Source organism: Vulpes lagopus, chromosome 2 (assembly GCF_018345385.1).
Source record: "Vulpes lagopus strain Blue_001 chromosome 2, ASM1834538v1, whole genome shotgun sequence".
NCBI classification, from domain to species: Eukaryota; Metazoa; Chordata; class Mammalia; order Carnivora; family Canidae; genus Vulpes; species Vulpes lagopus.
In genome coordinates this window covers 127,956,916-127,971,494 of record NC_054825.1, presented here as the reverse complement: position 1 = coordinate 127,971,494, position 14,579 = coordinate 127,956,916, and the positions used below count along the sequence as shown (strand labels likewise).

At 43.1% G+C, this 14,579-nt stretch overlaps 1 long non-coding RNA gene across 2 annotated transcripts in view; it reads right to left on the bottom strand.

The window, feature by feature from the left end:
- Window positions 1–12,353: 12,353 nt before the first annotated feature.
- LOC121485786 overlaps window positions 12,354–14,579 on the bottom strand; it is a 77,031-nt gene continuing 74,805 nt past the window's right edge. For both annotated transcript variants that reach the window (XR_005986365.1, XR_005986366.1), the window contains one exon: window positions 12,354–13,642. This is a non-coding gene — a long non-coding RNA (uncharacterized LOC121485786). The remainder of the gene's footprint in view (window positions 13,643–14,579) is intronic.

Sequence of the window (14,579 nt, the reverse complement as noted above, 5' to 3'; positions counted from 1 at the left end):
ACCCAACTCTGATACAGTCAATTGGTCAAAGCAAGTCATGTGTCATGCCCAAACTTAAGAGGAAGGGAAACAGACTCCATCTCCTGATGGAAGGAGTGGCAAAGTCCCTTCACAAGAGATTGTGGGACAAATTGCTGCAGAATCATTGGAAACATCTGGAGCAGCAACACAGGTGCAAAGTCCTCCTGAGCAGCCCCCACATTGTGGGGAAGGCTATGTGAGAGAGGCTTACACACATCTCTAGACAAAGGCCTTCTTTGTTACAAAAGGATAAAAGGGCTCTGAAATCTTGGGGTTAGAGCTGCGAGTTGAGCTTCTGTCTCTGCAGGTTAGAACTATCTAGGTTGTTTGTGACAGAAACTCCACTGAAACTAGCTTCAGGGCAGCCTAGGTGGCTCAGCGGTTTAGCATTGCCTTCAGCCCAGAGTGTGATCCTGGGGACCTGGGATCGAGTCCACGTCAGGCTCCCTGCATGGAGCCTGCTTCTCCCTCTCTCTGCCTGTGTCTCTGCCTCTCTCTCTCTCTCATTAATGAATAAAATAAAATCTTTAATTAATTAATTTATTTATTTATGATAGTCACAGAGAGAGAGAGAGGCAGAGACACAGGCAGAGGGAGAAGCAGGCTCCATGCACCGGGAGCCTGATGTGGGACTCGATCCTGGGTCTCCAGGATCGCGCCCTGGGCCAAAGGCAGGCGCCAAACTGCTGCGCCACCCAGGAATCCCCATAAAATAAAATCTTTAAAAAAAAAAAAAAAACTAGCTTCAGCCAAAGGGGAGATGTTGCAGAGACCGTGGATCCCATGGCAGGAAAATGGTAGGTCTCAGGGACATTGGGAACCAGAGGTTTGATGGTCCAGGACTCTTTGACTCTCCTTCCTGTTTCTCTGAACACCTGGCTTCCCTCTGCTCACTCTCTGGTTGCAGATCCCTTTCTCCTTAGGGTGGCAGATATGAATGTTCCAGAAAGAAGGAGTGGGATGTTGGGCAGACAAAACCATGAAAGGTCCACCTGATGAGCCCTAGACACAGGGCAGGGCAGTGGTTAGAACAAGGTCCAGAGTCAGACTGCTAGGGCTGGGGTTCCACTCCTACCACTCATCAGATGTGTATCCCTAGGTAAGGCACTAAGTCCTCTGTGCCTTCACTTCCTCATCTGTGAAATGAGCAGAGCTCTTTCTCCTATAGAGTTGTGGTGGTGAAAATGGGTTAAAATGTGCAAAGCTCCTTGCATGATCTCTGATTCCACAGTATGTGCTCACAGAAGGTTAATTATTATAAATAGGATGAACAGATTTTATTTACAGCAATTACATTTATATGCTATAAGATAATATATAGAAGATTAGAAAATTTTTTTGTTTCCTGGGAACTGAAATTCTTAATTTCAGAGAAAATACGTAGTAAGGGTCTTTTGTCCACTTCAGAAATGCTGAAGTGGAAGTTCACAAGGCAGACATGTGCTCTTTCGTTTATTGAACAAATATATCTGGAGTACCTGCCCCCCCATGCCAGCCCCTGGTCTGGGCAGAGGGCACCCTGCCTGAGGCCGCAGAGCAGAATGCCCGCTCTCATGGAGCTGACATCTGGTGCTGGGCCGCAGACCCGTTTAACATAGAAATGTGCTTTTAAAAGTTCCACGTGGGCCGAAAAAGGTTGTGTCAAATCAGAGCGATTTCCAAAAATGCCACCAAGGAAGGCCTCTGCTAGATTCTGAGCTGCAACCACAGCAAACCTTCACTTCTGGTCTATTCAGAAAGTTATTTTCTCCAATTTCCCCAAGTCCCCTCAACCTCCATTGCCAAACGGCCACCCAGAAACCCCCCCCCCCCAATCCATTCTACTATGGGTTGAAGGAAAAGAAAAAAAAAAAATCCCTGAGCATTGCCTGAAGCAAACCCCACAGACTTACGGCGTTACTTGGGTGTGAATTTCATAGGAAATCTGGCCCCTGGACCTTTTCACCACCTCATACACAGTTTGTGCCTGTGTCCCCCTCCCATATGAACTGCTCTGGAATGAGGGAGAACTATTTCATCCTGGGTGAAGAAAACTTGTCTCTAAACTGGGTCTCCTGTTTACTAGCTCCTGTGCTTTATCATCCTCAGTAGGTCACAGAGGCCTCTGAAGAGGCATGGGGGCCTGTCCCAGCACATGCAAGACCCCCACCCCACCGGCCCCTTCCTGGCTGCTAGAGGGACAGCTGAATGAGGTTGGGTGTTCATCCCTTCAGAAAAATATTTGAACACAGCTGTTACCCTTCTTCCTGCCACCCATGTGGTTGTGTTTTTAAATATGGCTTGAACTTGAAGCAGTTTCCATTTATAAAAATTCTTTAGCAAAATGCTCTTTCCAATAACAATATTCCCATGTGTGCCTTTTGCTTCTGATATTTTCCCTATAAATGAATCTGCTAAAACAGAGTCCTCTTAAAAAAAAAAAAAAAAAGAGTCCTCTTGTCCTTTGGTATTTTTATATCCACAAACCAGCTGGCCCCCACCTTGTGGTTCTGGGACCTCTTGCTTTGGCACAAGAACTCAGAAAGGGCAGGATTCCCTCTTGTCATTCTGCAGAGTTTATCTCACACCATTACGACAGTCCGTATGGGGCTCTGGGCCCGGCGTTGGGTGGCGTCCACACTGCCACAGCAGCGGAGCTACTAGGTTCTCCTGGGGGATGCTCAGGCCCTAGTGTCCAGGCAGCTCCACATATTCCCCGTCCTGCTCCTCTCCATGACCTTCCCCTCTGGAGAAAGAGAAAGAGAACACAGGCCACCTAGGTAGTCTCAGCCCCCAAATACCAGGAGCCTCTAGGTCAATGACTCTATCAGGGTGGTTCCCAAACTTGGCTGGACTTCAGAATCACCCTTTGGAAGTCCAGTGCCCAGCCCCACTCATACCAACTGGGGAAGACTCTTCAGGGAGCATTCCAACTGGAGTATCTTTGGAATCTCCTCAGGTGATCCCAATGTGCCAGTGAAGTTGAGAACCGCTGCCCTCAGGACATCCCAAGGATGCAGGGTATCAGATCCCGGCACAGAGTGGAATGGGTGTTTGCCAACAGCTGTTTCCATAACACTGATAAGCCCTATGGTGATTTGGCTGTCAGGATAAGCGTTTCCCCCTTGCAGATGTTTCCTGTCTGCCACATAGGGATTTGGGTCAAGATAACTCTAAATGGTCTTATTAACCAGAATTATATAACATCACTCACTCCCAAAGGGTGGCTGCCTCTCAAGCTTAGAGATGGGGAGATCACGGGGACAATCCTCTTTCGGTTATTGCAAAATTCCTTTCATTCACTGAGTTGTGAAATCTAGAGCCATAAACCAATTAATATTTTATTTTATTTGTTCATCTTGCAATTTTTCTAGTATGAAGAAAAAAGAGACAAAAATAAAAGTGTAAATATATACATGAATATACACATACATACACAAGTATATATTCTTTAATATATCTGTGTAAACATATATACACATATGCCTAGAAATGATTCAGTGGCAATGCTGAGATTTTCAAGCCAAGAAAAGCCCTATTAGAGTAGGTTGAACCCAAAGAAAATCATCTGCAGTTGAGCAATGACCAGATAGCCTTAGCAAAAATTTGAAGGCCTTTACAATAGTGGAATTTATCGAATTAGACGGAAGATTTAATTACGGAAATTAAATCTGAAAATGTGAGCTCAGTGGTGGGGGCAGCAGGCTCTAGCTCCTCCCCCCACCCTGACAAGGGCCTGTGGCAGAAAGCACTCCTGCCTACCAGCCCCAGAACTACCAAGGTCTGTGAGGGTGGGGTCTCCTTGCTCATTGTCCAGCAAGTGCCTGGCATAGAAATAGATATACCTTCAATATCAGTTGGAAAAATAAATGAACGACCCAATACTTTCAAATGTTCATAACAAAACTTATGAATTGAGTTTTAGTACTAAATTTCAAAATATTATCAGTATAATCTGCCCCTCTGCACACAACCCTTCCTACCATTCCCCCAACCAATAATTGACTATTTTCCACTATGACTCTTCTGAAGAGCTGTTTTAACAGGGTCACTGAAATACTTTGATCAATAAAGGCAAAAAATAATTTGAAAAGGGAGTAACCATGAAGAACCCTATTCTGGGGGGATCCCTGGGTGGCGCAGCGGTTTGGCGCCTGCCTTTGGCCCAGGGCGCGATCCTGGAGACCCAGGATCGAATCCCATGTCAGGCTCCCGGTGCATGGAGCCTGCTTCTCCCTCTGCCTTTATCTCTGCCTTGTCTCTGCCTCTCTCTATATATATGACTATCATAAATAAATAGTAAAAAAAAAATTAAAAAAAAAAAAGAACCCTATTCTGGGTCTTACCATTATGGAGTGTGAAGGTATTTTCTTCTCCAGGTCTGAGTCCCTTCATAAAAGTTGTCCGATTAGCTACTTCCTACCTATACTGTAGGGATTGCAGGGAAACAGGGAAGGTATATACACATGCACTATGGAGGAAAGATATTTTAAATGGTTTTCAACCAATAATATTGTAAAAATACCCCAGGGACTTGTGATGTGGAGCCAGACAGAGTCTAGGAGGTGAGATTATGTCTGCCTCAGGCCCCTTCGAAGCATTTAGAAATGTTGCAAACATAGAATAAACCCAATAATCTACAAAGGTGGAAAGGGGAGGTGTTACCCTCTGTGACTTAGGTTAGCTCGTCATTTGAACAGAAAGCAAAGTACCCATCTAAGTAAGAAAGTTTAAAGCTGTTTGGAAAGATAGAAAGAGATGGAGTACTTCCAAATTCGTTCTATGAGGCCAGCATCACCTTAATTCCAAAACCAGACAAAGACCACACCAAAAAGGAGAATTACAGACCAATATCCCTGATGAATGTGGATGCAAAAATTCTCAACAAGATACTAGCCAATAGGATACAATAATACATTAAGAAAATTATTCACCATGACCAAGTAGGATTTATCCCCGGGACACTAGGCTGGTTCAACACTCGTAAAACAATCAATGTGATTGATCATATCAGCAAGAGAAAAACCAAGAACCATATGATCCTCTCATTAGATGCAGAGAAAGCATTTGACAAAATACAGCATCCATTCCTGATCAAAACTCTTCAGAGTGTAGGGATAGAGGGAACATTCCCCAACATCTTAAAAGCCATCTACAAAAAGCCCACAGCAAATATCATTCTCAATGAGGAAGCACTGGGAGCCTTTCCCCTAAGATCAGGAACAAGACAAGGATGTCCACTGTCACCACTGCTATTCAACATAGTACTGGAAGTCCTAGCCTCAGCAATCAGACAACAAAAGACATTAAAGGCATTCAAATTGGCAAAGAAGAAGTCAAACTCTCCCTCTTCACCGATGACATGATACTCTACATAGAAAACCCAAAAGCCTCCACCCCAAGATTGCTAAAACTCATACAGCAATTTGATAGCATGGCAGGATACAAAATCAATGCCCAGAAATCAATGGCATTTCTACACACTAACAATGAGACTGAAGAAAGAGAAATTAAGGAGTCAATCCCATTTACAATTGCACCCAAAGCATAAGATACCTAGGAATAAACCTAACCAAAGAGGTAAAGGATCTATACCCTAAAAACTATAAAACACTTCTGAAAGAAATTGAGGAAGACACAAAGAGATGTTAAAATATTCCCTGCTCATGGATTGGCAGAATTAATATTGTGAAAATGTCAATGTTATCCAGGGCAATTTACACGTTTAATGCAATCCCTATCAAAATACCATGGACTTTCTTCAGAGAGTTAGAACAAATTATTTTAAGATTTGTGTGGAATCAGAAAAGACCCCGAATAGCCAGGGGAATTTTAAAAAAGAAAACCATATCTGGGGGCATCACAATGCCAGATCTCAGGTTGTACTACAAAGCTGTGGTCATCAAGACAGTGTGGTACTGGCACGAAAGTTTAGCATTTCTTTAAAGATTTTATTTACTTATTCATGAGATAGAGTGAGAGAGAGGCAGAGACACAGGCAAAGGGAGAAGCAGGCTCCCTGCAGGGACCCCGATGTGGGACTCGATCCTGGAACCCCAGGATCATGACCTGAGCCTGAACTGAAGGCAGATGTTCAACCCCTGAGCCACCCAGGCGTCCCAAGTTTAGCAGTTTTAAAGCAGGAAAACTTTGAATGCCATAGGAACACCAAAGATTTTGCATACTAGATTAATGGAACCAATTGTTCTTTTTTACATTCCAATAAAACTCTATCTCTTGGAAAACTTCAAGCAATCTGTGAAGGAGGCATGTGTGAGCCCAATGGAAACAGTTCTGCCTCCTCTGTCTGAATTGGGACTGAAAAACCAACAACCAGAACTGAAAAGACTTTATTTCTTGCACAGAAATGTTTGGGGTTTTTACTGCCCTCCCTACATTTATAGATCTGCTTGCGAATAAGACATACTCACAAGTTTATAAAGGGGTTGTTTGGAGCTTGGAAAGCATGCTTGGTCCTGTATCCTCTGCCTGCAGCCCACTTCACCAGCCAGACTCCATACGTGTCTTTGCTTCCGTACCCCTGAATTTCCATTCCTCTAACTGGCTTTGGCTTCTGTGCCTCCATGAATCTGCCTGAGCCAGTACCTCTACCTGGGGTTCCCTTTCTTCACTCCTCTATTAAGCAAACACTTAGTCTTCTTTCAGAACCTCATGCCACCTTTACTATGAATCTTTTCTCAATTCGGCAAATATATTTCATTGCTCCTGCTCATGTTCTGCCTCACACTTCAGCTACTAGAACATGTAAGCATTAAGTGCACTTAAATATTATTCCTTTTTCTTTCCACCTATCTCCATCAATGGTCTGTGAAGCCCTCTAGGACAGATTATGTTTCATTGACCTCCGTATGTCCAGTGCCCAGTCCAGCGCCTCTTTGGTTCCTAATCTAGGATAATCATTCAGGAAGGTTCCAACAAAATATGGGAATAAATGAAGAAAGAAGATCCATATCTTCTTTCCAAAAGACATAATGCCTCTGACCCATAGAGCAGTAATGGCAAGTCCAAGGATGACAGTTGTGCAGCAGTCTGAAATCAGTCAGTAGGGGGTGAGACTGAAGAACAGAAGGTCCTAGGAGAAAGGACTTATGAGGAAGAAGAAGGAGAGAATACCTGATATGATGGAGACTCAAGGGTAGAGTGGGGGTGTAGGGAAGCTGATGCTATAGTAATGACATGATGATAGCACATAAAAGGAGAGGCTAGTCAAAACTCTAGGAAAAAACAAAAACTTTACAAGAATTGTTCTTTCTAAGAAGAGAAATTGTTCATTTCTTGGAGCTGAAGCAATATTTACATAGTCATAGTCATAAAAATAGAAATTTTAGTTATTAATTTAAGTACAAATAGTGACGTATCTGTATCAAGACATAGGTGGAAAGAAGATGTAACTAAGGGCCAGTGAAATCTGAGCCTAAGCTGTTGATAGGACTTATGGAAAAGCTCCTTAAAAGGTCAAAAAGCATGTGGGCATTCCCCTTTTTCTTTCTCTTGTCTCCTTTCTTGCCAGATGTAGAGCCCAGGGTTTCTATGGTAGCTCTATAGAGCTATCATTTCCGATCCAGCTGCCTTCTATCTTTCTGCTCCTTGTGTCTAGTTTCTCTTATGTGAGAGATGAACAAATTTTTATCTTGTTTCAAAAGCTTTTGCTGGATCTCTGTACTGGCAGCTGAACACAATTCCTATCTGATACAAGAAATACAGCATTTTATTTAGAGATTTGTAATTAGCCATCCAAAGAAACACAGACTTCTCCAGCTGTGTTTAAACAAGGCGGGGCATGCAGTGTGGAGGGGGTATGTGGGAAGGGTATGCACACTATTGACTGCATGTTCATCCCCATGTCAAGGGCTTAAGAGTGAGCATGTGGGGAGAGTCAGGCTGACTCAAGAGTCCATCCTCACAGTGGCAACTTTGCCTAATTTCTAATAGGATGCATATGTTTGGCCATTGATTTAAAATGGAGTTTGAATTATAGAATCACTGTTTGGGTCAACCTAGGCTGGATGCTGCTGGTTAAACTCCAGGGTTGATAGTCTTCCTATCCCCTTACCCCCCATCTTCTACCACTTACAGATCTTGGCTACCACGGTTAGCTTCATCCCTGATATTCCTGGCAGGGATGCAATGAATGGTTGTTCAAATCGTACACTGAACTAGTCATTAATGGAACTATTCAAAATCACAGACAGCCTCTGTATGGACTAATGCCTTATCTCTAATTGCCCTTTGAATCTAAAACGCTTGCCATGGCCAACCGTGGCCTCTGTGGTCTGTCCCCACCTATCTCACTGAACTCATATTGACTCTCCTTGCTCATGCCACTCTAGCTAATGTGCACCTCTCTCTCCCTGCCATATTCCTGAAGCCTAGTGCCACCTCAGGACTCCTATACTTGCCTTCTCTGCCTGGATATTGCCCCTCATTGATCAGTCACTAGATGTGGGCTGTTCTCTAAATCGGACTTGACCCTGAAGGAGACAGCTTCCTGAGGGCTGACAGCTAAGGGCCATCTGCCATTAGCACCCCCTTGCAGCTTCATTCCTAGGAGGTACCTCACAGTACCCACTACTTCTGTCTTGTTCATCACCACATCTCAAGTGCCTACAATAGTACCTGGTTCCATAGGAAGGAACTCGGTAAGTTTTCAGCAGATGAATCTTAGTGGATTGAGAGGCTGTGTCCTTCAAAAGGCCATTGCATTCTTCCACTCCAAACCATTACGTTTAATCTTAAATTTCAATCCCTAAGGGACATGTTACTTCATTAATTTTGGAGCAGATAAGTGGACAGGAGACAGATCTTATCTTCACTGTCCCAAGTGTCTTACTGCCAAGACAGAGAGCCTGACAGAAATACACATTTATCAAATACTCCTTGACCTCAGTCACCCAGTGGGGTACTGTTTGCCTTCGCTGGTCACTACCCCAGCAGGCAGGCTCTCCCCCAAGCTCTGATGCATCCTTGGCTTTGGACCTGCTCTTGCATAATGCAAAGCAAAGGTCCTTTTATTCAGAGAATTCCCCTTGGCCAGCTTTTACTTAATCATGTCAGCCTCTCCACCTGAATCTTCTGCCTCCTAAAGAATATTCTATTGGAGCAAGGCCCTTCATTCAGCATAGAAGATGACTCCCCATGGAACATAATCCAGGCCTTCTACATTTATTATAACTTCTTTCTTCGCAGATCTTAAAATAAATACAGATGGAGACTGACTTCAAATTTAAAAAGATACAAAGTGCTGAGCTTGAGAATCTGAAGCATATTTTACTAGGAAATTAAACTAAAAGGAGATGATCAAAAACTTTGAAGTTAAGTATGGCCATATGACTTGTTCTGGCCAATGAAATGTGAGAAGACATGTGTGTCATTTCTGGGTGCAAGCATTAAGAACCAGTGCAGAATATAAGCTCCAGGATGGTAGAGTCCCAGGGAACAATACATGGAGTCCCTTGATAAATATTTATGGGGGTGACAGTGTTATTTAGATGATAAAAAGGATTTTAGCTTCAAAGCAGAATTTATAGTAATAAAATAAAAATATTGTTTGGGAAAAAAAAACAGTATAGAAGATGCCACAAACTGCCTTTGTCCTGTCTTGTCATTGGCGGCAGCACGTGTCAAGAGGGAGCTCCCATCAGCCTGGCTCCTCCTGACTATAATGCTAACATGCAATGGACCAGAAGTGTTAGTAAGAAGCAAACTTTTGTTTGAACCACAGAGATGTGGGAATAGTTTGTTACTGAATCGTGGCTAGGCTCTCCTGACCAGGCAGTTTCTCTTTCTCACTCTCTCTCTCTCTCTTTCTGTCATTTTTTTGTTTGTCTCATCCTATTCACCTCTGTAAATCCAGGCAGATGCCTCCCACATACTTTGTTGCCTCTCCTATTTACCCGGACGTCTCTGCCCAACCACCCTATTGATTATCTCTGCTTCTCTGAGAGATCCCTGGTTTCACAGCCTGTCAGCATCCTGCAAGTGTTCAAACTCCAGCTACTGTGGCCCAACTGGTGCGGATCTCTCCCAGCGATCCTGCTTCTGGAAACAGCTGAGAGGAGGAGGGGGCCCACTGAGCCTACTAGTTTCCCCCATCTGATCTCACACCCCACCTCCCTTCCCCTCATTAATCTCAGAGATAATATATTTTCCTGAGGACAGGGAGAAAGAGATCAATGTGTCTTAGTTTAAAATTCATGTTTGTGACTAGATAATTCCTTTTTCCAGTTTCCATTCCTGCCCCTCATTTCAGTGCATGGTTCTAACTTTCTTTAAAATATGACTCCAAACTCCCCTCGTTCAGGAAACATTTCAGGACTGATTGCACATGAATTGATTCATTCCTTTGCCGGTTGCCCCCCGGAACTTAGCTATTCAAGGGCACTGTGTTAATGTTCCCTTGCTGATGAGTTCTTTTGTAAATGTGTTCTTTGGATTTCCATGCTGCCTTTTCAGACTCAATTCTACATGTAGGATTAGCAAAAACAGCTCAGAGCTGAAATACAAGGGGACAAATTAATCTTTCACTGAGAAATATTAAAATAGCTTACTTTACAAACACTAAGAAGTCATTTAATTGGAATCTTTTCAGAGACTAGATCTTCTATTTCTTCAGGAAGTGTGCCAAACTCATGGATCTGTACATCTTAGTCATCCACCAAGTATGTTTAACTGGCTTAGGAAACATTTTCTGAGGCCAAACTTTCAATTATTTTCAGTGAGTTCCTTTTATTTTATTTTATTTTTTTGTTTGTTAAAGTTTTTTTATATATTTAAGTAATCTCTTTGGGTCCAACATGAGGCCCAAACTCACAACCTGAAGATGAAGAACTGTGTGCTCTTCCTACTGAGCTGGCCAGGCGCCCCCAGTTACTTTTAGAGAAAACATTTTGACGCACAAGTTTCATCTTGTAACATGGTTGATGGTTGATGATGTTACTTGTTCATCCACTTGCTTGTTCATTCGATTATTAAAAGGCACTCGATAAACACTGGGAACATGGCATCCTGTGAATAAGGCAAGGTAAGGTACACAAAAGAAAATAGAAGGTATGGTGCCTTCTGTGGAACTTGACATTTATTTATTCAGACAAGAGGAGGAGGGAAAAGGAAACAGTGCCAAGGTGCCGATCATCTTGAGTGTGGCTGACAGGTCAACCAAATCTGGACATGGATTTCTACATAGTGCAGTGTGTGGCTTCCAATTTTTTAAGCTATCAGATACAGAGTAGGGACCAAGGTACAAATCTGCAGCAGGTCCATATTATTAAACTAAGGACAGAGTGGACAAATTGAAGGAAAACTTGATCATTTCCTCTTCTTCATTTCCTTCACTGCATTTTATTATGACTGCTCCTACCTTAATAGATTTCATTTACTGAATATCAGAGATAGAAATTGGGTTGAGGTCCTGGCCTATGCTGATTTCTTCAATGCTTTGGTCCTCTTTTGAAAAATGAGCATGTGGGGCACCTGGGTGCCTCAGTAGTTTCAGCATGTGACCCAGAGTAGGGCATCCATGGTGCATCAGGTTCCTGAGCATGGTGTGGAACATAAGAGGTAAGGACACAACTGGATGGAACTCATACAGATCTTCTTGGGCTCTGTTGATTTGGGGTCCAGAAAGAGAAGCCCCGTTTCCCTTTTTATCTGCAAAACTGTTGCCATGAACCTGGAGTTGCTGTTGGCCACAGTGGCAGGTTTCTAAAGACAGCTGGAGCAGCTGGAGTTGGAAAGGATGAGTCCAACACACCAAGGGAATCTGGGGTTCACCACAGTACTCACACTGCCCCCTCCCTGCCCTCCTCTTGGCTTGGGTACATAAGCCAGTAAAACAATGTCCTCTTTCTTTCTCATAAATAACTTCACACTGGGCTTCTATTACTTAAAAACCTAACAGTCTTAATTGTAGAGGCCACGAAATACTCAACACTTCACACACGGTGTCATTTAACCCTTACAAAAAGGAGGTGGTGATAATTAATTTCATTTTATAGATAAGGAAAACAAAATTCTAGATCATATCACATTATCGTTGCTCTCATAGTGTCCTTCCCTGTTTCTCACTATAGAGTCTTTATTTTTTTCAAATTAAATTTCTTTATTCAGAGGTGTCTAAACATCTATTCATGCCCTCTGTCATTTTTAAAACAAATTTCTTTATTTCTTCATGAGACTCTTCCTTTAACTTTGGTCTCATTTTCTCACTCATTCAAAATAGTGGGCGGGGAGGGTCCTGGGTGGCTCAGTCAAATATCTGCTTTCAGTTCAGGTCATGATCCAGGGGTCCTGGGATGAAGCTGGCGTTGGGCTCCCTGCTTAGCGGGGAGTCTGCTTCTCCCTCTCCCTCTATCCCTCCCCCCAACTTGTGCTCTCTCTCTCTGTCTCTCAAATAAATAAAAATAAAATCTTTAAAAATAAAAAAATATATATATATATTGAACAACCACAATAAACCAGGCACCGTGCTAGATTCTAGAACATCATCATGAGCCAGATGGGCACACCCACAATCTGCTCAAAGCCTGAAGACTACAGGGGAAGAGAGACAGGCAGTTACCCATCAGGCCTCTGTGCACTGCAGTGAAGAAAGCGCATGGTGCTGGGGAAACCCACAGGAGGAGCACTCCATCCTAGAAGGCTCAGGAAAGATCTGAACCAACACCTGAAAGATGTCTTTCCTTTTGCCCCTTACTACTGTTTTTCATCATCTCCATCTCACACGATGTGTTTTCCTTATACTGGTTCTTCCATCCAAGGCCCTTAGACCCAAGTCCAACAAGCACCGATGGACCATCTACTATGTGTTAGAAACTGCCCTGGGGATACATTGATACACTGATGGGGAGACAGGAGCCGAAAAAGCATTTCACTGAGTGTAGACCCTTGTGATGAAAGTGGCCTGGGGTGCTGGAGAGTGGGGACAGGGCTTCTTGGTCCTGGATACCACACCCCTGTGGAGCCTTCCTTTGTGGTCCCTCCCCTCCTCATGGCTTGGAGCCTTCCTCTGTTGATTACCCATCTGATTCCACATCTTGCTAATCCCCTTCATTTCCTCATCTACGGAGATTTTCACTCTTATTTCCTAACCCCTCCATTATTTACATGGAAGTGAGGAATCTGGATATAAGCAAAGTGGTTGCTTTTATCCTATATTTTTTTAGGAAGTGAAAAACACAGGCCAACTACCAGATCCACTCTGAGATTTGATTGTATTGAACTGGAAAGAACAATGTTTCTCATTCTAACTCCTCTGTTAGCTTCATGCCTTTGCTTCCCATAAGTTCCCCTCACTCATTCCATCTGTGTTGTTGCTCTTATTTTTGATGATCCATTGTCTCTACATCTTTCCTGAAAGTGATGATTGGGAGGGGGTGGCATGAAGGATGAAGGAAAGAACGATGTACTGAGCAGCATATTTGGGGTGTACAAAAGGACTTGAGAGGGTGTAAAGTCATGTTTGCCCAATTTATTCCATCATTCATTTTTCTCCGTCCTTAGTTTCTATTAGTTTGGCTCTTCCTGGGCCTCTGTTGTTCCATTGCTTCATCGGGGTCCCCCCTTTTCCCGAGGGCCCCCACTCTTCTGAGACAAGAGTCCCTGACTCTCCAAATCTGCAACAAAACTGACAAGGACAAAAGGACAAGTCATTTTACCCTGGTTCAGGAAGCCTGCATAACCTTGGCTTCCCCAGTAAACTCTTCCTGGTATTTAAAACATGTGTGAACTGAGATAAGATTCCGAAAATATTAACAAAACCCAGGCCTCCACACAAAACAATCCTACAGGAATAATATTCATGACAACAGCACCCACCAGGGTTCGCAAGTCACGGCTAAAATGTTACTACTACTGTGCAATGGAAACTGCAGGCTCCCTGCTATGGAAGTGGAGCATGAGCTTGAATGAAACCATGCTGTGTGTTTCCCAAACCGTGCGGACAGCCCAATCACACTGTGATACATAAGGAACTCACTATTTTGTTTTATTTTATTTTATTTTATTTTATTTTATTTTATTTTATTTTATTTTATTTTTTTATTTATTTATGAAAGTAAAACTTATTAGTTTTAAATTCAAAGTATGACAGCCAAAAAAATATTCTTAAATATTGCTTCCTTCAGTAGAAGATTCTTGTCTTTAGCACGCTTCTCTGTGGGCTCCCACCATTGAATGTGAAAAGTGGCATTAAATCACACTTACAGCTTCTAAGCCAGGCCATTTGCCTTGTACCCTTTTCGATTAAACTATCCCAGTAGCCAGAAATCTAACCAGGGACTGTGGGGGAAGAGGAGCAGAAGTAAATAGCGGGGAGAAACAGTTGTAGGAAAGGAAGAAAAGAATTCCTCGCGCGTTCAGGACTACCAGGGGTGGCAGGATTCAGCTGCTTTGGAAACTACTCAGAAATATTCTACTCCAGGTCAGATGGAGCAGCTGCTATTTTAGGCGGAGGAAATCCTGGTCACCTGTGGGATGTTGATAGAATTGAGCCTGACTTCTCACCTCACCTTGAAATCTCTCCACTTCAGCTTCCATCAAAACCTGGAAATAACTCATTTAAT